Source organism: Odontesthes bonariensis, chromosome 17, assembly GCF_027942865.1.
Source record: "Odontesthes bonariensis isolate fOdoBon6 chromosome 17, fOdoBon6.hap1, whole genome shotgun sequence".
Lineage (NCBI taxonomy): Eukaryota > Metazoa > Chordata > Actinopteri > Atheriniformes > Atherinopsidae > Odontesthes > Odontesthes bonariensis.
In genome coordinates, this window is record NC_134522.1 from 29936303 (window position 1) to 29960524 (window position 24222).

At 43.3% G+C, this 24222-nt stretch overlaps 2 non-coding genes across 2 annotated transcripts; both read right to left on the reverse strand.

The window, feature by feature from the left end:
- Window positions 1–4014: 4014 nt before the first annotated feature.
- trnal-caa (transfer RNA leucine (anticodon CAA)) lies at window positions 4015–4126 on the reverse strand. The gene is made up of 2 exons: window positions 4089–4126; window positions 4015–4061 (listed from the first exon to the last, which is right to left on the reverse strand). It is a non-coding gene; the product is annotated as a tRNA-Leu (tRNA).
- A 3784-nt stretch (window positions 4127–7910) lies between these two features.
- trnak-cuu (transfer RNA lysine (anticodon CUU)) lies at window positions 7911–7983 on the reverse strand. The gene has a single exon. It is a non-coding gene; the product is annotated as a tRNA-Lys (tRNA).
- Window positions 7984–24222: the final 16239 nt, after the last annotated feature.

Consider the following 24222-nt stretch of genomic DNA (forward strand, 5'->3'; position numbering starts at 1 on the left):
CTCCAAACTAGAAATCAAAATAGCAACAAGCTAAATTAGCCTAACATTGAATTAACATTGGTTTAATTTTGAAACCAACCTAGAACATAAGCTTTCAAAGCTAACATAGGCTAACCTTAACATTAGCATTGACAATATCCAATCCAATAATTAGCTGCATCTAAGCTAAATTTAGCCGAGCATTAAATTAGCATTGATTAGAGTTAGTTTAATTTAAATTGACTTTCAAGAGTTTCCCAAAAAAAGGGGGATAATGATAATCATAATAAAATAAAATTAGGGAAAAAATAATAATAAATAAGTAAATAGAAAGTCAAAAGAAGGGAACTAACTAGGTGAAACAATGGATGTAACACCAACAATAACCATCAGCGCCAAGCATCCTGAACATTCCAAAGATATTAAAAAGATATCTAAAAAACGGGAAAAACGAACAAAAAATAATGTCTCACCCTGGCCAAAAGGTGGCACTTTCAGCGTAACTACCTGTAAGATTATGGAACAAAGGATTAAAGCTTACAAACCAAAGGACAAAAGCAAAAAGAGACAGGAAAAGACAGAGCTTGAATTAAAAGTTTTACATTTCTTTGAAAATGCAGAGCTATATCCAACACTGCCAGGAGCAGTAAACATACAAGGAGAGTCTGAAATAAAAGATCACAAAATATCTCATGAACGTCCAGAACCACAAATAGCTACATCAAGCAGTCATGGAGCTCCTGAGCCAGACGCCGTCTGTAATTCAGATCAGGCAAGGGGACAGCTCCCACAATATCAAAAATCACCAGAACTGGCACCTCCAGTTCAAAAGGCATCTTTTGAAGAACATAAGAGTCCAACAGCGTCAGCAGCGAGTTTGATAGAAATGACGCAGGGACAGTATGTGCCGTGGCAGATGCTCGACCTTGCGGGGCTGGTTGCTCGATTGCCGGATGTTCACACATTTGCAAGCAAATGGATAAGAGCTTTTGAACAAGAGACTGTGGATAAACTGTTGTCTGTGGGACACATTAAGGCAGTGTGGGCACTGTGTTTTGGAACTTCTACCATGGAGGGCATTTTGAGACACAGTGAGAATGACTGGATGTTAAGCCACCGAGCTGATGGAACTGATTTTAATGCATATCGAGCTGCACTCTGGAGAGCGTTACGAGCTGAGTTTCCTGTAGGAGTGGACCTCGTAGCATTGAAGGGGGAGCCACTGTCAGAAACGAAGAGTCCGGCTGTGTACATTGCACAACAATTGAAGAAATGGAGACAAGAGTCTGAGGGAGAAATCGAGAAGAGCCCAGCTTGGGTGACATTGTTCAGAGTTTCCATCAAAGAGGCTCTGCCTGCCCCAGTTCAGGGGAGGCTGGAGGATGTGGTGGGGTTGAATTCAATGTCACACGGGCAATTCCGAGACCACGTGGTGCATGCAGTAAACAAATACAGAAAAGAACTGAAACGGAAGGAGCAGGAGAAGGATATGCAAAGGGAACTTGCACGGTTGCAGTTAGAAGAACTGCAAGTGAAGCAAGAAGTACAAAATGAGGCCATGACAGCGGGGGCCGCTGAACAGCCATCACAGGGGCAAGTCCATCGTCGACCCTGTCAAAGGTCAAGAAGAGGTGCACCAGGTAGACGAAGGTCCACTGGAGCATGTTGGGCCTGTGGCGAGAGGGGACACTTTGTTTACAGCTGTCCCAGAGCACCGAGAAACCCGAGTGTTCGGCAGGACCGTGGCCAGTCCCTGCGGGGCGGAGCAAGTGGCCCGGCAGGTCCATGGCGTTCCTCTGGCAGAGGAATCCCAGTATTGGTTTACATTGACATATAGAGGTAAGAAGTACACTTACACCAGACGTACTCAAGGGTTTAAAAACCGCCCTCATGTGTGTCACTATCATTATTACAAAACAAAACAAAGTTTTTTTAATTTAAATGTGTCACTATTACACAATTTCTAAAATCTAAATGTAAATATGTCACTATTACAAAACAAAACAAAGTTTCTAAATTTAAAATTAAAAGGGCCACTATTACAAATTTCTAAAATTTAAACAAAACAAGTTTCTAATTTTAGCATTGTTAGCCTAAATTAGAGTATCTATCTATCCCATAGGGAACTACTGATATATCTCCATCCCACGTGGAGGGAGTAAGTAAGCTCCATGTCCAAAACAAATAAATGAATAAATAAATAAAATTAAGAATTAAACAATTATGATCTTTTTTTGGGAGGATTATGTAATAAAATGTGCTTCCTCTGAAAGGAATCATGAAAAATCCAAAGATCAAAGGTTGAAAGCACAACTGGAGAGGACAAATGAGGCTAAGTTAGCCTTTGAAAGTTTGAAACAAAATTAGCAAAAGTCAACCAAAACGGGCAACACTAGACGATGAGAAGCCATTTTTCTTATATGTCTCCAATAGACACCATAAGATTTAAGAACTAATAAATCAGGGCTTGTAGCCTTTGGAGAACAACTACATGAGACGAGTATGATGGCTTGGTAGAACAGACAAGTTTTAGAATGAATATTAGAGGGAAAAGTGGTGTTTGCCAGATGGTTGGGGAAAATGTTGTACATTTGTACCCGGGAACATGGGACGTTTACAACGGCCATGAAGAAGATCAGAGAACGGAAAGAGGAGCTGGAGAGTAATGCTGGTGGGGGTGGATGGTGGTGGACTGGTCTGCTTGGGATTTTGGGAGAAGGGGGAGCGATGACAGTTAAAGCGGGAATAGCTCTATTGTTGATAGTGATAATGGTCTCCCTATTGGTGTGTTGCATTATACCCATTCTGGGAAGGTGTTTGCTGCAAGTGATGTTCAAACAAACAGTGGAAGGAATCTGGAGGCAGATGACCATGCCAGACCAAGTCTGAGGACCCACGCATGGAAGAGCTGGCCAACGAGTGAAGGTTACCAACGGACGGTTCACAAGATTCTTTCCTCGAGTGTGGAACCAAGTTTAGCCTGGCAGGGAGAAGAGATGCTGAAGACCTCTTTGATTGGGAGTGACGTACTGGCGACCTCTCCTCCCAGAGTTGGCTTAGCAGTTCCAGACCAGCCGGACGGATGTTCGGCCAGGAGCAGACGACACCAGAGTACAGGAGATGGGACGGGACTGGAAAAGCCACATTACATTGCATTTTATTACTATTGTTGTGTGATAATCCATAATTTTATGTATTGTACTTGGTACAAAACTGTGATTAATTCATTTGATGGTGGTGTATTCATTCTATGTGTATTATCAATCAGAACTAATCACTAATATATCCATTGCCAGTTGTGTTAGTCAACTGTTCGGGAGTGCGACCTTTGGTAAAGTGGTCGGTCGCCAAGTGGGGTGGGGCCGTAGGTGAGTTTTCCCAAAATAAGAACATGAGTTACGAAAGTAGCAGCCGGTGGGTTTTTCGCTCCTATGCACTGCGAACAGTGGACAAGTGTGATGGCGATGTTGAAATTTGTGTTATTGTCGAATTCATTTAATCATGCAATGTGATTCGGGTGCGTATATATATTCCTTTTCATTTATTCAAAATGTTCCCGTTGATTGAGAGTGTAGAATTATTAGAATAATTTAGTGTTGATTATTAATTAATTCTTAATTAACTATGTGGGATGATTTTCTTTCATTTTAGATTATTTCTTCATTAAATCACTGATAAGTGATTTCAGGGGGGACTATGTGGGAGAGGAATGTCATGACAGTCCTCATGACATGGCCTAATTAGATTGTTTGCCTTGTTGACTGGTTCATATGAATATTGTTGATAGTTAGAATGAGCTTGTTTATGATTACGGCGAAAGCTAGGCGCCTCCAGAGAGGGCCACGTACGCTTGTTATGATCCAAGGCAGTATAAAAGGGTGTCGCAAAATTAGTTCTTTGGAGATCAGTGAACATTCTGTACGCATATTTGCTGTGACGGCTTGTTCAATAAATTCCCCAATGGAAGGCTGACCGACGCGTATTCGACTCCTTTTCTCCACAACATATGCAAGTAAGATTTAAGCATGAAATTAATGTCAGGAGTGGGATTTGAACCCACGTCTCCTTAATGGAGACCAGAAGTCCCTGTGCTAAGGAAGGAATGAAGCCTTGAGTCTGGCGCCTTAGACTGCTCGGCCATCCTGATACCATTACTTCCCTGACTGTGTAAAATACGACAAACGTGAACCAAAATGCAAAACGCTACTCCACTTGACTATATTCGACTCAGGTTTTAGGGTCTTCCAAGAGGGAGTAACAGCTGGTAGCAGGTACATTTTTAGCACCTACACGGCAGGGATTCGAGTTGAGTCGAGCCGAAAATGTGAGATCTACAGACTGCAGGCCACTGATTGGCCAGGGAGTGATGTCACTGGATGAGTAATGAATGCAAGAGAGGGCCAGAGGCCATGGGTCGTTATTCAGATTTTCCTTCTTTTGTTTTAAAGTGAATGATCATACTTGAGCAAAAAGGGAATACAGAAATGACATGAGCACAAAGAAAGGTAAACATAATGCTCTTGCGCAAGTTTGAATGTTTTTGATTCATATTTATTTATATATATTATATATATTATATTCATATTTATATCAATGTTCTAGAATGCGCTGCTGAGGGTGGCAGCACGTTGGAGTAGCTCTGTACCTCACATTCAGATTTTTCTTTTTTTTCTAAATTTCATTCCTGTTATTTCTTGGAAGAAATTGCATTTTTTGGACAACTGTTCCTTCCTGCCTTGGATGCTGTGCAGCTGGATTAATTTTTCCCAATACTTTTGTATATTTTACTCTTTTGTCATGATGCATAACCATAGCAACAAGGTGGTTTACAACAGGGAGCAGCTGAATAACATTGGAAAAGCAGAAATAATTCGACAACTGAAGCCAGAAATCCCACTGGAATTGAAAAGGAGGCGTCGTGGATGCAGAGCAGGAGCAAAGAGGAGAGAAAGAAAGAAGAAGTTCAAACCATCTCTGCCATCCTGCATCATGGGAAATGTAAGATCGTTAGCTAACAAGTTGGATGAACTTTTAGCCTTGATAAGGACTCAGCAAGAATATCGGGAATGTAGCATTATGTGTTTTACTGAGACATGGCTACAAGATCATATACCCGACTCCAGCGTCTCTCTGCCGGGCTTCCTGACTGTACGAGCAGATCGAGATATAAAGAGTAGCAGGAAAAGGAAAGGGGGTGGATTGGCAGTGCTTGTCAACAACAGATGGTGTCACCCAGGACATGTTACTGTGAAGAGTCGTCTCTGCAGTCCTGACATTGAACTATTGGCAGTAAGTTTTCGTCCATATTATTTGCCAAGAGAGTTCACCAGTGTTGTTTTGGTGGATGTTTACATTCCACCCTCAGCTGTTGCCGACACTGCATGTGATGTCATCAGTTCCGTTGTTGCTAAGATACAGACTCAACACCCCAATTCTTTTGTGGCAATATCTGGTGATTTTAATCATGCCTCACTCTCTGCTACACTGCCAACTTTTCAACAGTTTGTCAGCTGCTCTACCAGAGAAAACAAGACATTGGATTTGTTTTACACAAATGTCAAGGATTCATACATTTCCAAATCAAGACCTCCCCTGGGAAAATCAGATCACAACCTTGTTTTTCTCTGTTCAGCGTATAAACCCCTTGTCCAGAGACTACCTGTCACAAAAAGGACTGTTAGAAAGTGGTCAGAGGAAGCTGAAGAAGCCTTACAGGGTTGTTTTGATGCAACCGATTGGATTTCTCTTTGTAAGCCACATGGAGAGGACATTAATGCCATGACTGAGTGTGTGACTGACTATATAAACTTCTGTGTGGACAACACCATCCCCACCAGAACAGTGAGATGCTTCCCTAATAACAAACCCTGGATCACCAGTGAGCTAAAGGAACTATTGAACAGGAAAAAAAGAGCCTTTAGGGAGCGAGACAGGGAGTTACTGAGGAGTATACAGAAGCAGCTCAAAGTCAAGATCAGAGAGAGCAAGGAGGTGTATAGAAAGAAGCTTGAGAGTAAACTGCAGAGGAACAATATCAGAGATGTGTGGTCAGGAATGAAGAAGATCACAGGCCTCAAGCAGAGGGAGGATCGGATGGATGGAAGTCTGGACAGAGCAAATGAGCTGAACACATTCTTCAACAGGTTCAGTTCAGGAACAAGCTCACCATCCTCCCCTCCTGTTCCCAGCCAAAGAGACATCCCACCCTCCTCTGACCCACAGCTTTCCTGTAACATCTCCACCTCCACCTCAGTCATGGATTCTTCTGCTTCCACTAGTTTGTCATCAACCCAATCAGGAGATGCTGCTGTCCCCTTTGCCTCCCCCTCCCACTTTTCTGTTTCTAGAAGTCAGGTGAAGAGGCAGTTGGAAAGACTGAACCGGAACAAGGCTGCAGGTCCAGATGGTGTCAGCCCCCGAGTCCTGAAGGCCTGTGCAGAGCAGCTCTGTGGGATTCTGCAACACCTTTTCAACCTTAGCTTGACCCAAGAGAAGGTACCACTGTTGTGGAAGACATCCTGTCTGGTTCCGGTACCAAAGAAAACCCACCCTTCAGATATCAATGACTACAGACCTGTTGCCCTGACATCCCACATCATGAAGGTCCTGGAGAGACTCCTGTTGACCCACCTGTGTAAGCAAACCAGCACATATCAGGACCCCCTGCAGTTTGCTTATCGCCATGGAGTTGGAGTTGAAGACGCTATCATACACCTGCTTCAACAAACCCACTGTCATCTGGACAAAGCAGGCAGCACTGTGAGGATCATGTTCTTTGATTTCTCCAGTGCATTTAACACAATCCAGCCTGATCTGCTTAGTCTGAAACTCCAGAAGACTCAGGTGGAGGCCTCAACAATCACCTGGATTAATGACTACCTGACAAACAGACCACAGTTTGTCAGACTGAAGAATTGTGTGTCTAACCAGGTGATCAGCAGCACAGGAGCACCACAAGGGACTGTACTCTCACCATTCCTTTTCACTCTGTACACTTCAGACTTCCAGTACAAGTCAGACTCCTGTCATCTACAGAAATATTCAGATGACTCTGCAGTGGTCGGGTGTATCAGAGATGGACAAGAAGCTGAGTACAGAGAGCTGGTGGACCGCTTTGTGGCATGGTGTGGGAACAATCATCTCATCTTGAATGTTAACAAAACAAAGGAGATGATTGTAGATTTCAGGAGAAACAAGGTCAGATCAAACCCTGTTTCCATCATGGGAGAAGAAGTGGAGGTGGTTGAGGAATATAAATACCTTGGTGTTCATGTGGACAACAGACTGGACTGGAGACACAACAGTGAAGCAATCTACAAGAAAGGACAGAGCAGACTGTACTTCTTGAGGAAGCTAAGGTCCTTCAAGGTTTGCAACAAGATGTTGCAGATCTTCTACAAGTCTGTTGTTGAGAGCGTCATTTCCTCTTGTGTCATCTGTTGGGGCAGCAGCATCAGAACCAGGGACCTAAAAAGACTCAACAACCTGATAAAGAAGGCTGGTTCTGTTCTGGGGACGACTGTGGAACCTCTGGAGACAATAATGCAAAGAAGGATTTTGCATAAAATCAAGAGAATTATGGACAACCCTGAACATCCTCTCCATGAGACTGTTATCGGAAAACAGAGTCTCTTCAGTCAAAGGCTTCTTCAGTTTGGATGCAAAACGGACCGCTACAGGAAATCTTTCCTGCCCACAGCCATCAGCATCTATAATAACTCTTTGATTTAATTGAGCTACATCAACATTTAATTTCCCTCTGGGATAAATAAAGTATTTTTGAATTTGAATTGAATTGAATTGAATTGTGCATTTCAGGAGGTTTGTGATCATTCAAAGAGGCACCACTGAGGACGCTGTGATGGTGGTAACAGAGCTGAAGTTTGACTTTAAGTGCTGGATCAAACATCTGTTGATTATTAAAACTGCTACGCCCAACATGGGGCTCGAACCCACAACCCTGAGATTAAGAGTCTCATGCTCTACCGACTGAGCTAGCCGGGCTATTCACATGTTATAAAACATGCCTTCCGATAAAAAAGAAGAGATAAAACAAGCCTAAGTAAACTTTCTGAAATTTAGAATGACATCGGAACACATTCCTCCCTTTTCAACCTCTACCTACTCCACTCGACTGGATCCCCCTCAGCTGTTAGGGTTTTCCATGAGGTAATACCTCCTGGCACCAGGTGGTACATTTTTAGCACCTACTCGGTCGGGGTCGAGTTGAGTCGAGCCGAAAATGTGACATCTAGAGACTGCAGGCCACTGATTGGCCAGGGAGTGATGTCACTGTATGAGTCATGAAAGCCACTCCTTAACAAGAACCAGCAACAGCAACAGTTGGATTTTATGTATTCTGTGATCGTCAACGAGGTGGATTGCTAGACGCAAAGACATAGACCAAGCAGCAGGTATACCATTACCTCGATGTCCTAAATTGTTGTGTCATGTTTGTGTCACATAAAACTGACATCACAGGACTTTTGGACCTCCTTGCTATAACGACCCCACCCACATTGAGGTGGTTGTGAGTAAGTACTAGTGGAAAAGAGCTTAATGTTGCAGGAGAACTGCCTCATCGCACATCAGAATTGTGTATGTTAATGGGAGGAACTGAAGGCCCGTCTTCAGAGATAAATGCCCTTTTTCACCATGGCCTGACATGGCTTTCTTCATGGTCTTCTAATATGCAAGTAAGATTTAAGCATGGAATTAATGTCAGGAGTGGGATTTGAACCCTCGTCTCCTTTGGGAGACCAGAAGTCCCTGTGCTAAGGAAGGAATGAAGCCTTGAGTCTGGCACCTTATGCCCTTTTTTAGGGCTGGGCGATAATTTGATCTTGGTTCGGGATCGCGATAAAATTTTGATCAATTTCGATAATATACTTGGGACATATTATTCGATATGACATTTTAAAAAGTAGGCCTGGGCGCCGCGCAACAACACCAGTATCAGTTTGCCGGCTGCTGTATGCCGGTAGGACACGCCCACGAGCGAGCAGCGTGGCTACCATTGGGTAGGGAAAGAAGTAAAAAATGAGCGAAATTGAAGTTGAGGCCCGTGAAACTATTGGCGAACGTGAAAGCGACACCTTACTCAAAGACATTGTTGATAAAAAAGGTCACACCACGTCAGCTGTGTGGACATGGTTTGGTTATGGCAAAAGCGACCAGGAACAGGCGAAGCCGGTCTGCAAAATATGCCGGTGGGTTGTACCATTCAGGACGGGGAATACGACTAACCTTTTCAATCACCTGAAACGGCACCACCCCACTAACTACACAGAGAGTGTGACACTGCGGGCTCAAGCAGGCACAACCACACACACAGCTAAGCTACACACACACGTCGCCCGGCAGCATCAATAAACAACAATCCATCTAGTCGTGCTTTGCAGCCATTGCCTCGTATGAAAAACAGTCAAAGCGGAGCAAAACTATAACGAGCGCTATCACTTATTGCCTCGCTAAAGATATGATGCCCCTGAACACAGTGGAAAAAGAAGGCTTCTGGAAACTGATCAAAGTGTTAGACCCCAGGTACGTGCTCCCTGGTAGAAAATACTTTTCTCGGACGGCGATGCCACAGGTTTATGATGAATGCCGTCGTAAGGTGGAAATTCATCTGAATGATATTAAATACTTTGCCACCACCACGATCTATGGTCTAGCCGTACATCGGAGCCATATATGAGTCTCACGATTCATTTCATTGACGAGGAGTGGGCTCTACACAGCCAATGCTTACAGACAGCATACTTCCCAGAGTTTGGTTTGGTACTGCCTCAACGAATATTTGAGATTATTATTATTTAATAATTTTTTTTTTTAAATTCTGTATGAGCGAAAGCATTTTGTGCTCATTATTGGAAGGCATTTTTTTATGTTATTAAACTTTATTATAAAGTTTCAGTGAATCTCTTGTTTCTCAAGCTTCAGGATGTCCCTCACACTGGCAGCATCTGCAAAAACTACATATCGTGATAAGAATCGAGATCGATCAATATGGAAAAACATATCGTGATAACATTTTTTTCCATATCGCCCAGCCCTACCCCTTTTCCACCGAACATTTTCGTACTGGTAAGGCTCTACACGGTACAACTCTACCCTGATTGGGAGCTTTTCCATTGCGGGTTGAAGGTGGGACCCGTTACGATTTTTAGTAGCGGCTTGTACCTTCTTCAGAGGTGGGTCTAGTCGGTACTGAAACGTCACGTGTTCAGTGCTGTCCACTGATTGGTCAGGTGAAATTACGTCATACACGCAACAAAGCTCGGGGAGCTTTAAATAATCACCCGCTGTATGAAAACACACCTGCGAGAGCAACAGAGAATGAACAGAATTGCGAAGATGGAAGACCAGAAAAGGAAAGCCAACCCATGGACCATGAGCGAGGTGCAGACCTTTCTGTGTGTGGTGGCCGAGGACCGCATACAGAAGGAACTGGACGGAGCAACAAGAAATGAGAAGGTGTTCCAGGATATAGCCAAGCTGATGGCTAGCCATGGCTATCACCGGAATTCTCAGCAGTGCCGAGACAAACTGAAGAAGCTGAAGAGCGATTACTGGCAAGGTAAAGGACCACAACAGCCGGAGTGGGTCAAACCAAAAGACATGGAAGTGGTTCGACCAAATGGACGGCATTTACGGGCACCGCCCGGCGAACCGGGGGAAGGAGAGTGGCGTGGATACGGCGACATCTTTGTTGGAGGCGATGGAAAATGGTAAGTTTTGATCTTATCCCCTTGGTGCAACGCTTATATCTTAACAAATACATCTTCAAGATTTAACTTGTCTAAGTTACACAGGTGTCTCATGTAAGTTGTTCTGAGTGAACTAGCAAACAACGCTGTTTTGGAAGGCTAGCACAGTGTCTCACCTATGCGGTTACGTGTATGCTTTCGTATGTTCACACTTTTTTTTTTTTTTCCTTCAAGACTTGGTTTGTGCAACCGATGAGTGTTCGGTTGCTGGGGTCAGCGAAGATCCTCCAATCCCGCAGGCTTCAGAACCGACATTTGAATCGCAATCTGCAGCTGAGGCAACAGCTGCTATTCCACCGGCACCAACACTGGCGTCGACACCTGTCGCATCTGAGGCAACTCCTGCTACCACTCCACGTTCTGGTAAGAATAAAGAAATGGCACACCATGCAGCTTCTATTTAAAAGTCTTTCTGTACTATATTTTCGCCACTTTGGTCAACTACCTCTCATTTATATTTTCCTTCATTTTGTTTAGGCAAGAGAAAAAGGAGCCTGTTTCAGGAAAACAGCAATGTCCTGCGTGACATGATGGGAGCTGACGAGAGGAACCAGGAGAAGACGCTGACACAGCGTGAACGCCACTTCCAGTTGCTTCTGGAGGACACAAAAGAAGCAAGGAGGCAAGACCGGGAAGCAAGGCAGCAAGAAAGGCAGCAAGAAAGGCAGGAAGAGGCTGCGGCTGCTGCTGCTGCTGGCTTCAACCAAGGCTTTCTGGGAGTGCTGGGCCCGCTTGTACAGGCGTTCGCGGGCCGGAATGCAGCTCAACCACCAAAGTGATTTTTCGGTTTACTTTTGTACTTTGTACTTTTGTCTTTTTTAATAAAGAGCTTGGTTTAACTAAACAATACACAGTTGCTTTATTCAGAGCTTAAGTGTAAGCTACACTTAGACCATACCAAAATTCCTCTGAGTGCTTACAGGTGTAATTACTTTGACAATAGGAGAATGTGAATAAGCCAATAACTGACATACAAACTATTGTGTCCAGATGTAGTGCAGGTGGCCAACATCCTGGGGGCTATTAACCAGGATGGGCCTGTACCTGGTTTACATAATGTAGACCAGTGATTCTCAACCGGGGGTCCGCGGACCCCTAGTGGTCTGTGGTGAAATTGCAAGGGGTCCGTGAAAAGGGGTCCATGAAAATAAAACAAATCTTTAAAAAGATCCTATGACATTTATTGTTGATATCATTGATACAAAGTTAACAGGATCTGCATCCCTTTCCAATTATGAGCCTCCTAGTGTTTCACTGGGCATACACCATTCATTTCTTAATAATGCTTTTATTGCGAAATATTTGCAGGAAGCTTGTGTGGGAAAACTCGTTAGCTTGCTAGGTTCGAGTTCGCGGTTGAAATTAAGCTAATGTAAAAAAAAATAATGGAGATAATAACAGAGACGGACTTTGATGATAAAATAGAAACAAAGAAAAAGAAGAAAAAGAAAAAGACAACTTGACAACATGGAGAGATGGCTCAAATTAAAAGAAAGACCGCTCGCTTCGGACAAAGCGCCACCAGAAAAGAAAAAGAAAACGGACAACAAAAAGAGACTTTATAAAGAGGAATACATCATATTTGGATTTACAGCAACTGATTCGGACCCTCAGCAGCCTCTGTGTTTTTTATGTGGAGAGGTACTCTCAAATCACGCCATGAAACCGGCACACATGCAGCGGCATCTGAGCACCAGGCACCCATCGTCAGTGGGCAAGACCGCGGACTTTTTCACGCGGAAATTTTCAGAGTTCAAGGGGGCGCAAAATCACATGTGTGCCGCGAGTCAGACATCAGCAACTTCCCTTCAAGCTTCCTACCAGGTAGCTTTGCTTCTCGCCAAAGCTAAAAAGCCATATACAATAGCTGAGGAGCTAATTGCACCAGCTGCAGCTATCCTAGCTGAGACCATGGTGGATAAAAAAGCCGCAGATGCAATCCAATCAGTACCGCTGTCGAACGACACTGTATGCCGCAGGGTGGATGAAATGGCGGGCGACATTGTCCAGCAGGTGACCGACAAACTTAAAACAGCGGGATCTTTTGCTATACAGTTAGACGAGTCTACTGATGTGAGTGGAGAAGCCCAGTTGGTCATGTTTGCTCGTTTCAAAGATGACACGGTCAACGATATAGTTGAACACATCGTCCTCTGCAAGCCGCTACCTGAAAAAACCACGGGTGAGGACATTTTTAATTTGATTGACTGTTTTTTCACGGAGCACGAGTTGGACTGGAAGCAGTGCTCGCACGTATGCATTGACGGGGCGGCGGCCATGACAGGTCAGCACCGCGGACTTGTCGCGCGCATCAGACAGGTGAACCCCGACATCCAAAGCATGCACTGCATAATTCACAGAGAACCGTTGGCTTCCAAATGCATGAGCCCAGAACTGAACAGTGTTTTGACAGACGCTGTGAAAGTCATAAACTTCATTAAATCTCGACCCTTCAATGCAAGACTGTTCCACAAGCTGTGCGAGGAAACGGGCAGTGACCATCATCAACTGCTCCTACATACAGATGTGCGTTGGCTATCGAGGGGAAAAGCACTACAGAGACTATTCGAACTGAGAGAGCAGGTGCATGATTTTCTCTCAGAGCATGGACATCCCCTGGCTGCTAAACTTGAAGACCAGACCTGGTTGGCTCACCTGGCTTACCTCACTGATGTTTTTTGCCATCTGAATGAGTTGAACACAAGCTTGCAAGGTAATGACAAAACTGTTCTTCAGATGTATGATAAAGTTTCAGCATTCATGAAGAAAACTGACCTCTGGTTGAGAAGGTGTGACAAGGGGGATGTCAGTAATTTCCCTCAGCTTAACTCTTGGATAGCTGACATGACACTGAACAAGAAGCAGAACATCCTAAAAACTGTAAAAATGCACCTGGCCAAACTGACAGCTGAGTTTGAATCCTACTTTCCAGACATTGAGGACAAGTCACCTACACTTGACTGGATACGCAGGCCGTTCATGCACAGCTGCATGGATACAGCACCAGAGCAACTCCATGAGAGCCTCATTGACCTGTCTTCAGACAGTGGCTTCAGACTGAAGTTTTCAGAAACCTCACTGACACAGATTTGGTGCTGTGTGGAGAACGAGTACCCAGAGCTTGGAAAAGAGGCTCTCTACCACTTGCAGCCATTTGGGTCGACATACTTGTGTGAGGTCACTTTCTCAGCTCTAACACACATAAAGACTAAACAGAGAAACAGACTTCAACTGGAGAGGAGTATCATTACAGCTGTTGCCACTATTCAACCCAGGTTACAGAAACTCATGAGTGGCAGACAAGTCCAAGTGTCTCACTAACTGTTACACAGCGCACCTCACCACACCACACCCAAGTGACACAACAAAAGAAATGAGGATGCTTTGCTTTGATAGTGCGCACACACACACACACACACACACACACACACACACACACACACACACCATCTGCCTCTACTGATAAAACTAAGACTTAATTCTATGATATTCATTGAGATTACATACTTATGTATGTTTTTTGTTATAGAGTGCGTAAAAACATAGTTTTATGACATTCATGTTCCTGAAAGCTACTGTATAAATAATTTTGTTGTTTTTTTTACCATATCTGAAAGTTCAGAAGATGCTGCATAAATGTTTTCTTACATGTGATATTTCTGGAAATGGCATGCTGTTGTATTACTTATGATTTTTTTGGAAGTTGCTATAGAAAGCTCATATTTGGCTCAAAGAGTGAATAAATGCCAAAATGCAATGTAAAATACAGTTTCTGCTGTTTCTATCAAATCGCACCCCACCCTCCAGATTGGGGCGGGGCGTGGGGGGTCCTCGGGGTTGATCAAAAATATGCAGGGGGTCCAGTACCCCAAAAAGGTTGAGAACCACTGATGTAGACCATATCAAAATTCCTCTGAGTGCTTAAGTGTAGTTTCTTTGACAATAGGAGAATGTGAATGTGAATAAGCCATTAACTACTAACCATTAACTGACATACAAACTATTGTGTCTAGATGTAGTGCAGGTGGCCAACGTCCTGGGGGCTATTAACCTGTACCACGTTTACTAATAGCCAGATGTGCTGTGATGTAAATGGAAGCTTAAAATATACCGGGTCAGAAAGATGCAGAAAAATATATATCACAGGTGCTTTATTCAGAGCTTAAGTGATACAAGGAGAAGGGGATGTCTGCATTGTAATTGTCAACATAAACATTTACTCGTTTGACAACAAGTAACTGTTATAAATGGGCTTTATTCTTATACTTTATGTATTCATATTCTGTAGTTCACTAAATAATCTATGTTCCTAGTTTGTACGTGTACACTCTGCTCATACAAACGCAATGTATGTCCAAGACTTAAAATAACTGGGTCAGATAAAGCGTCTCTTAGGGCAGATAGGTCTGGGGTCCGTTTCACGTAGCAGGTTCAACCAACTCTGAGTCTATTCCTGATCTCTGAGTTGATCTACTCTGAGATAGAAAACTCTGAGTTTTCGGTTCCAGAAACGCTGATTTGAGTGAGGTTAAAGCTATGGTAGGTAATCCTAGAGAGCTAGCAAGAGAGCTAGCAAGATTCGAAAGTGTCCCCTCCTCTAAGCTCCACCCCCCCCTCCCCATTCCGTCAGTGCGTCATCCAAAGCCGGTAGAACCGCATGCGCACACGGAGCAGGGAGCCGGCAGAGGGGGGCGTAGGCAGAAAGCAGAGGCATCTGATTGGTTTTTGTAGGCGCTCCAATCCGAGATCAGCGGGACGCTGATCTCGGATTGGTCAGCTTTTTCTCAGTCCTGCAGCTGCCACAGAGGTCTGATTATTTTCGTCCCTTTTTCTAAATACATCTTGTATAGATTTCTCTCAGGACAGACGGACCATTTCACCCAGTATTACAAAATGTGTTTCTGAACAGGATTACCAACCATGCCTTTAATCAACTCTGAGTAAGTTCACCTTGAGTTTAGCGCGTGCACCACAACTTTAAAAAGCCAGCATCAATGGAGCCCCGATTCGACGAGTCACCTTGGCAACGGGGAAGAGGAGGGGCTACGTTTTTCACCAACCTCGAATTGGAAATCTTAATGCGCTCATACGGCGAGTTTCAATACGTTTTTAGAAATAAGTGCAACACCGCTGCAGCAGCAAAAGTGTAAGTTTAAATGTAGTCCTTTGCAATCACAATAATATTACAGAGAAACTGCTTGAATGGTAGCCCATTCATTTATTTCATTTAGGTGCAATCCCGCAGGGGAGGAGCGTTCTTGGCAGCAGTTTAAGATGAAATATAAAAACATTGTTCAAACAGGTGAGACCTCGGCATGGAGGTACCTCATTTTGATCATGTTTTACACTGTAAAATAAATATTAAGTGGCTATTTGACTGTGCAGTTATTTTATTCCCAACATAATGCTGTTTTCACACACATAAACTATGTCTTCTCATCTATATCATCCATCCATCCATTATCTATACACCGCTGAATCCGTCAGTCGGGTCGCGGGGGGGCTGGAGCCTATCCCAGCGGTCAATGGGCAAGAGGCGGGGAACACCCTGGACAGGCCGCCAGTCCATCACAGGGCCACATAGAGACAAACGAGAAAAACAACCATACACACTCACAGTCACTCCGAAGGACAATTTAGAGTCATCATCTATATCATGTTCTGTTAAATAATTAAGCCTATTTAAACTAACACAGACTTCTACTGAGCCAACAGAAAGAAGGCAGATGCCCGTGAAACGGGTGGTGGCCCAGCACCGCCACCTCTAACGGGAGGGCAGTGGCTGAGGGAATCCACCCCCAAGACACGAGTGCCTTTATAAAATATAATAGGCCTATATATGTCTTTTTTAAGCCTATTCATACAAATATTTATTTGTCTTTTATGTCTTTTTTTTCTTTTGTCCCAACACATTCTGATGGTGCCGCTCAAAAAGACAATTGTCTGTAAATGCAAAAATCTATGCGCGGTCTGATAACCATCTCCGACGAATATTTATTTCTCTGCGCAATAATGCTGCACCTTCATCCACGGGATCATTGTCAAAAGGACATGTTCGTGAAAAAAGTTGCCTCCTACTGTGCCTAATGGACTTCTAGAAGTAGAAGAACTCGCTCTGCTGACTGAATGAATGAGGAAATCAAATGGCGTGTGTGGCTGAAAGAGGGCGGAGACAGAAAGAAACTCAAGGTTTCTTGAATAAAACCTGGTCCCGACCAGGTTAGGTTCAGAGAGTCTGTTACTACGGTAACTGACCGTGAGGTTAAGTTACCTCTCTTTGTGAAACAGGCTAGAGTTACCCCTCTTTCTCGGGGTTGAGTTACCTCCCTTTGTGAAACGGAAAACTCAGGGTTTCCCTCATTTCAGGGTTAATAAACTCAGAGTTTTCACTAAACCTGCTACGTGAAACGGACCTCTGGTGCAGTAGATGCACGCCTGAAACAACACTCACACACACACATTGCTTATCACATCCAAAGAACATGACGAAGACGGTGGATGGCCTGCTCACATCATAGGTAAATGTTCAATGATGCGTCGTCAAATGTAGGTACAACCTCTGAGATAAGGTTGAACATAAATATGAAATGTTTCCGGATCTCGGGACTTGGTCGGACGGATTTCATGCGAGAACTCTGTCTGTCGAAGTCCAGCGCTGATACTTGACTTGTGACCACCAATAAATACTTTGTTTAACTTAAGACTGCTCCAGCTTGTTCTTGGGCTTCCAATAAAAGAATCAGGCTAACAGCTGGTGCCGTGACACCCGGATTGGCTGACTCCGAGGGAGGACTGCCGGAGCCGATCGAGGGGGACCCTTTGTTCAGACAATTCGAGGCGCCCGAAAAAAAAGGTGAGCAGAAAACCTCTTATATATGAATATATGTGAAATTTCTGCACATTGCACAAGCTAAATTATGTTGTCTGAATTAAGATGTCCCCTGATCAGTAAAAATCAAAGCATAAATTTACTGTTTGTTTGTTTTATTGAATGGTCACACGTAAAGTATAAAAACACATAGTCTCACATAGGGAAAGAACACGAGTGTCCTACAATAGGTTTAATTCGAACAAATAAAAGAAACCCTGTGAGAGGTTATAATAATAATAATAACAACTTGGACTTATATAGCGCATTTCAAGGTACCCAAGGTCGCTTTAACAAAAGAAAAGAAGGGGGGAAGGGTAGGGCTGGAGGGGTGGGTTTAAGAAGAGTAGGACATGGAGAAGAGATGTGTTTTTAGATTCTTTTTGAACTGTAGTAGAGAGGGGGCAGAACGGATGTGAAGTGGCAGATTGTTCCATAGGGTAGGGACAGTTGAACAGAAGGCCCTATCTCCATATGTTTTTAGTTGGGTGCGAGGAACGGAAAGTAGGTCCTTGTCTGAGGAGCGCAGAAGCCGCGACTGGGAGTAGGGGTGGAGGAGATCAGAGATGTACTTAGGTGCAAGTGAGTGGAGAGATTTGTAGGTCAAGAGAAGGATTTTATAGGTGATGCGTGCTTTGACTGGGAGCCAGTGAAGTTGCTTTAATTCAATTCAATTCAATTCAATTCAATTTTATTTATATAGCGCCAAATACAACAAATGTCATCTCAAGGCACTTAGATAGTAAGTCCAATTCAAGCCAATTGGAATTCAATTAATTAATAATAATCATAATTCATAAAATAATCCAATTCGTTCATATAGAGCCAATTCAAAAACAATTTCCTAGCTAAGAAAACCAACAGATTGCACTGAAAACTTTTTGTTTTTCGGTCCAATCTCCCGGCCTGAGCGGCGTGCCTGAGGCGACTGTGGAGAGAAACGACTCCCTTTTAACAGGAAGAAACCTCTGGCAGAACCAGACTCAGGAAGGGTGGCCATCCGCCTCGACCAGCTGGGGTTTGAGAAGACAGAAAAAGGGGGGGGGGGGGGGGGGGGCAGGGGGCCACCGCGACGGCGGCACTGTAACACCATTCAAAGGATATCTGTTGGAACAGGGAAACACGAGTTAATGACCACAATAATATCACATATACATAAAGAGAGTAAAGTGAGGAAAGGTGTGTCAGATGAGGCCCCCCAGCAGTCTAGGCCTATAGCAGCTTAACTATGGGATGTTTCAGGATCACCTGAGCCATCCCTAACTATAAGCTTTATCAAAAAGGAAAGTTTTAAGCCTGGTCTTAAAAGTGGAAAGGGTGTCTGCTTCCCGGACATTTACTGGCAGCTTATTCCACAATTGAGGGGCCTGATAACTGAAGGCTCTGCCTCCCATTCTACTTTTAGAAACTCTGGGAACCTCAAGTAAACCTGCAGTTTGGGAACGAAGTGCTCTGTTAGGAAAATATCTTACAATGAGATCTTTAAGATATGATGGAGCTCGGTCATTAAGAGCTTTATATGTGAGGAGAAGAATCTTAAATTCTATTCTGAATTTAACAGGGAGCCAATGAAGAGAAGCTAAAACTGGAGAAATATGATCTCTGCTGTTAGTTCTCGTCAAAACTCTGGCTGCAGCATTTTGGATCAACTGAAGGCTTTTCAGAGAATATGTAGGACAGCCCAATAATAAAGAATTACAGTAGTCCAATCTTGAAGTAACAAATGCATGAATTAGTTTTTCTGCATCACTCTGAGACAAGATGTTCCTGATTTTAACAATATTACGAAGGTGAAAGAAGGCAGTCCTAGAAACCTGTTTTATATGCGAGTCAAATGATAAGTTCTTTACTACTTTAGGATGGGGGTGATGTGCTGCCAGGGCTTGGTGTGAGTTAGCACCCTGTCAGCTGAGTTTTGGACATACTGCAACCTGTCAAGGGCCTTACTGGGTAGCCCAGACAGGACACCATTGAGGATAACACTTTAGGTTATCTTCTAAAGTGTTATCCTCATGGGAAGAGTCCGTAAAATTGTCCGCGTCGGTGGTTCGACTGTAAATAAATAAAGTGTTTCCTCAAAAGAAGGACACGGCATAGGGACAGGGCCAGCTTCTTTTCCTTTTCTTTTTTGTTTTCTCTTTTTTTCATGCTTTCATGAAACTGTGGGGTGGGTCGCCATTTGAAGATATTTTACTGTGATAGTTCACAGATCTCAAGTGGTTTTGCATATTAGGGGAGGCCATCGCTCAGTGGTCATCCAATAACCGGAAAGCCACTCAAAAAAAAAAAAAAAGATTGGTGGACTGATAGCTGGAGGGGTGTCAGTCCACCTCCTTGTCACGGCTGAGGTGCCCTTGAGAAAGGCACTGAACCCCCATGCTCCCCGGGCACTTCATGGCTGCCCACCGCTCCAGGTTGGCATCTGTCTCTGAGTGTGTGACCCTGTGCATGTGCATGTGCATGTGCATGTGCATGTGCATGTGTGTCAACAAGTGCCAACCTGGATGGGTTAAAAGCGGAGGACAAATTTTGTGTGTATGCGTGACCAATAAATTGGATCTTAATCTTAATATTGGGGTTTGGAATAGAAAAAGGGGGATGTAAGATAGGGTGTTTCAGATATTGGTGAATTAAAACGAGTGTGTGGACTGGGAAGACCTCAGCGATCAAGCGCACAGGAGCTGTGGACCCTGTGTAGAAGCTTCTTGAAACGAGTCCTACCATTCGGGCACTGAGCCATTCACCCATTCTGACTAACTAATGTAGAGAAAGGAGTGAATGTGAAGATTGAAGGAGGTGTAAATAAAGGAGCAACCTGCACATTAACAATTGAAGGACTCAGCCTGAACAGCAGTGCAGTTTACTTCTGTGCTCCTAGTTACCACAGTATAACATATCACTGCTGCTCAATACAAAAACCTCCTGATCCCACATTTCTCTTTTCTCAGCTCTCAGCTCCTTGCACCTGCATTCTAATGCTGCGTGTACACCAAGAGCGACCTACGCTACCTGAGCGCCGGAAATCATTATTTCTCTATGGAGGGTGAGCTACCTGGGCTACCAGAGCGGATTCTCCAGTGGCGAAGCTTCCTGAGCGACCAGAGCGGATTCGAGCGATTAAACTCAAGCTAACTTTATGGTAATAAGCTATGATGCGTTTCGGCGAAAACCAATGACAATCCACAGATTGTAGGGGTCCGACAATCCGCGCGGTTCGCGGAAATAGACGTGTAAACTTTGTTTCCTAATTCCTACGTCCTGGAAACATGGCTACTGAAAAATTGATCGCCGCAGTGTCCGCCAACGAAATACTATACAACCCCACAGCATTTGCCTATAGGGATAATAACAAAAAAAACGACGCATGGTTGAGAGTTAGTGAGGTGGTTGGAGAGTGGAGTGGTGAGTTTGTTTGTGCGCTATTTTTGATGAAACGATTTATTAATTTCGTGCCACGTAGTTTGCCGCCAGTTTTTGTCTACGTATACTTTGCATTCTTTTGTCAATGCATTCTCCTTTATTAAAAGCAAAGTACTGATGCAAGGTGGTGTTAATCGGTAATCGTTAGTTTTTTTATTTAATTAACTTTGATGTAGAACATGCACGTGTATGTTGTTTAATGTTACTGATGTGAATTTGCTGTAGATCTCAATAATCTGAGTATAGCCTGGCATGCTTGCTGAAAATTATATAGTATGTGTATGTACGATGAGCAGTGTTGCCATAGTTACTTTGAAACAGTAATCCAACTACTGACTACTGATTACTTCTCTAAAAAGTAACTTAGTTAAGTTACTGACTACTTGCTTTCAAAAGTAACTAAGTTAGATTACTTTTAGTTACTTTCAGCCGAGGCTGATCCCCCGCCCCTATAACATGAAAATGACTACCAGTTCTGCCAATACTCACTTTATTGACATGTATTTTAACCGGAACATCAAAAATGACACTGGCATTTGCAAACGTTTTCTTGAAATAGGCTTACATGTTTTTTAAATAAAAAAAAATAAGACAGTCTTTCTTGACTTTACTTAAAATATAAAAAAACCTCTTACGTAAAAAAAGTAATACATATTGAACATCCCTTGAACCTGTAGTTGTCTAACATTAGAGCAGCAAGAAGTGGTTTTATGAAACAAAAACAGTATAAAAAAATCAAAATACTCTTTCTTCACTTCATTTAACTGAAATACTTATTACAAATTAAATGCTTTTTTGACTTCATTAAATCTAACTTAAATACTTCTTATAAAAAATAAAGTAGCGTTTCTTGACTCAATTTAACATAAACACTTCTTTTAAAAAAAAAAAATACAATAGACATTCTTGACTCCATGCATTTAACTCTGATTGCATCTATCTATGAATTACGGTAACACTTAAGTTATATTGAACATGTAGTTGTCCCGCATTTGAGCAGCAAGGAGTGGTTTTACAAAACAAATCAGAACAAAACCCGTATCTGTATTTATGACTTGGCTTTCAGTTGCATTTATGCGAGAAACTGTGGAGTAACCAGTGATTCAGTGACCATCATTCATTCACTCGCAGCGATGCAGACAAACGGACGGTCATAACACGTAACCTGCTGATAATTATTGGCCCAAGCCAGTATGACAGTCAAGTTTTTGACCGAAAAATGTCACGTTTATCCACTCGTTGACCAATAAAAGTTTAAACAAACCTGATTGATCGTCAGACCCGTCGCTTTGCAGAAATGTTTGTATGCTAGTCGCCCACAACTGCAGCTGTTACTGGATTACCCAAAGCTACACCTGACGAAGTATACATAGACATAAACACCCGTACACTCATTCAGATATCATAGAGGATGTAATACAGTACAAAGACGTTAACAAGTCATCTTTGAGTCATCAATTGCGACCAGGTAAGATAAACAGCTAGCTAGCCCTCTCCATAGCACTGCCTGAAACGCATATGTTATAAAGTTAGCACGAATAGCTAAACCTATCAACTATCGTCTGTGACAGGCACTGATGAAAACTGTGGTTTAGATTGGTGTATTTATTTAAAATGATTAGGGAAAGTGAGTAAAATGTAACAAATGATATCGCTGGTGTTTAACATTTTAGTGGGACAGATCAGTTTTACTGGGTAGGTAGATGTAAAAGAACGAGTGACTTCAGGCGAACCCCGCTCCCGTCGCGGACACTGATATAACTCATAAGAAAACGAAATTATCCCAAATTATTTCAATACAAATGTATGGTTGTAATAATCGTGAATATATGTTGAAAAAAGCCAAATATATGTTCCCCTGAAATGCAGAAATAGTAACGCACAATGTTTTAGATAAGTAACTTCAATCTGACTACTATTTTTGAAATAATAGTTGCGTTAGACTACTCGTTACTGTAAAAAGTAGTCCGACTACAGTAACGCGTTACTAATTAACGCGTTACCGGCATCACTGACGATGAGTAAAGAACAGCGTTTTATAAAGTGTTTTATGGTGTGTGTGTGTGTGTGTGTGTCAGTTGTCATTTGCATTCTGTTGGCCTACATTTTACTTACATTACATTTTCTGTTTGTATCTGTTTGTTAGCTGAAGAATGTAAAAAGAAATGGAAAGGTTTGAGGGACACATTGAGGAAGGAGAGGAAGAAGGAGAGAGACAGGAGGAGGAGTGGAGCTGAGGGGGGTCCCAGTAGGCAGTGGCATTACACATCTTTGATGGCCTTTGTGGTCCCCTTTATGGAGGACCGGAAGACGTCCTCCAACATGGAGGGGGGCGAAAGTGAGGAGGAGGAGGGAAATGGGCAGGACACGCAGGGCCAGAGGGAGGAGCAGGAGCAGGAGCAGGAGCAGGAGCAGGAGCAGGGGCCGGGGCCGGGGCCGCAGCTGCAGCCTCCACAACAGCGGCAGCAGGTGCAGGTGCAGGTGCAGGTGCAGAGGCAGGGGGCGAGGAAGAGGCAGCGGCAGGAGCCTGCCGAGGAGGGGGAGAACCTGCAGGAGAGAATGCTGCAGGTGATGGAGGCAATAGCGAGGAGGCCTGCTCCCCCACCTCCAGTATGTGAGGATGCAGATGCGCTTTTTTTTTAAAAGCCTCTTGGAGGAGATCCGCCCCCTGTCTGAAAGAATCAGACAGGATCTGAAATTTAATTTCTATCGAATGGTCTATGAGGCCAAGCAAAGGGAGGGCTGGGGTGAGGCACCAGCATATACAAATTTGTGAGGTGTGTGTGTGTGTGTGAGTGTGTGAGAGAGTGAGTGAGAGAGTTAATTTGTATTCTTGTTAAATAAAACAATATTATAAATAATTCCTGTTGTAATGTGATGACATACACATGCACATCCAGTTTCACTACTTACAATCTGCAAACATGTTATTGTGGTTATTATTCATACTATAGTTAAACTGGTTCATGCTGATTACCCATACATATTTTTTCAGTATAGTGGAAAACACTGTAGTTGGTCAATTGGAGTGGTTCAATGAAATGGATAAGTCTGGTGAGAGACGAAATGTAGCTCTAGAAATCAAACGCGTCCTGATGCACAATCACAAGTTACTGAGCATGTGCAGTAATGTATGGGAAGTAATGCATTAGCAAAACGGTTTTGGGAAGTTGCCATATTGTGGAG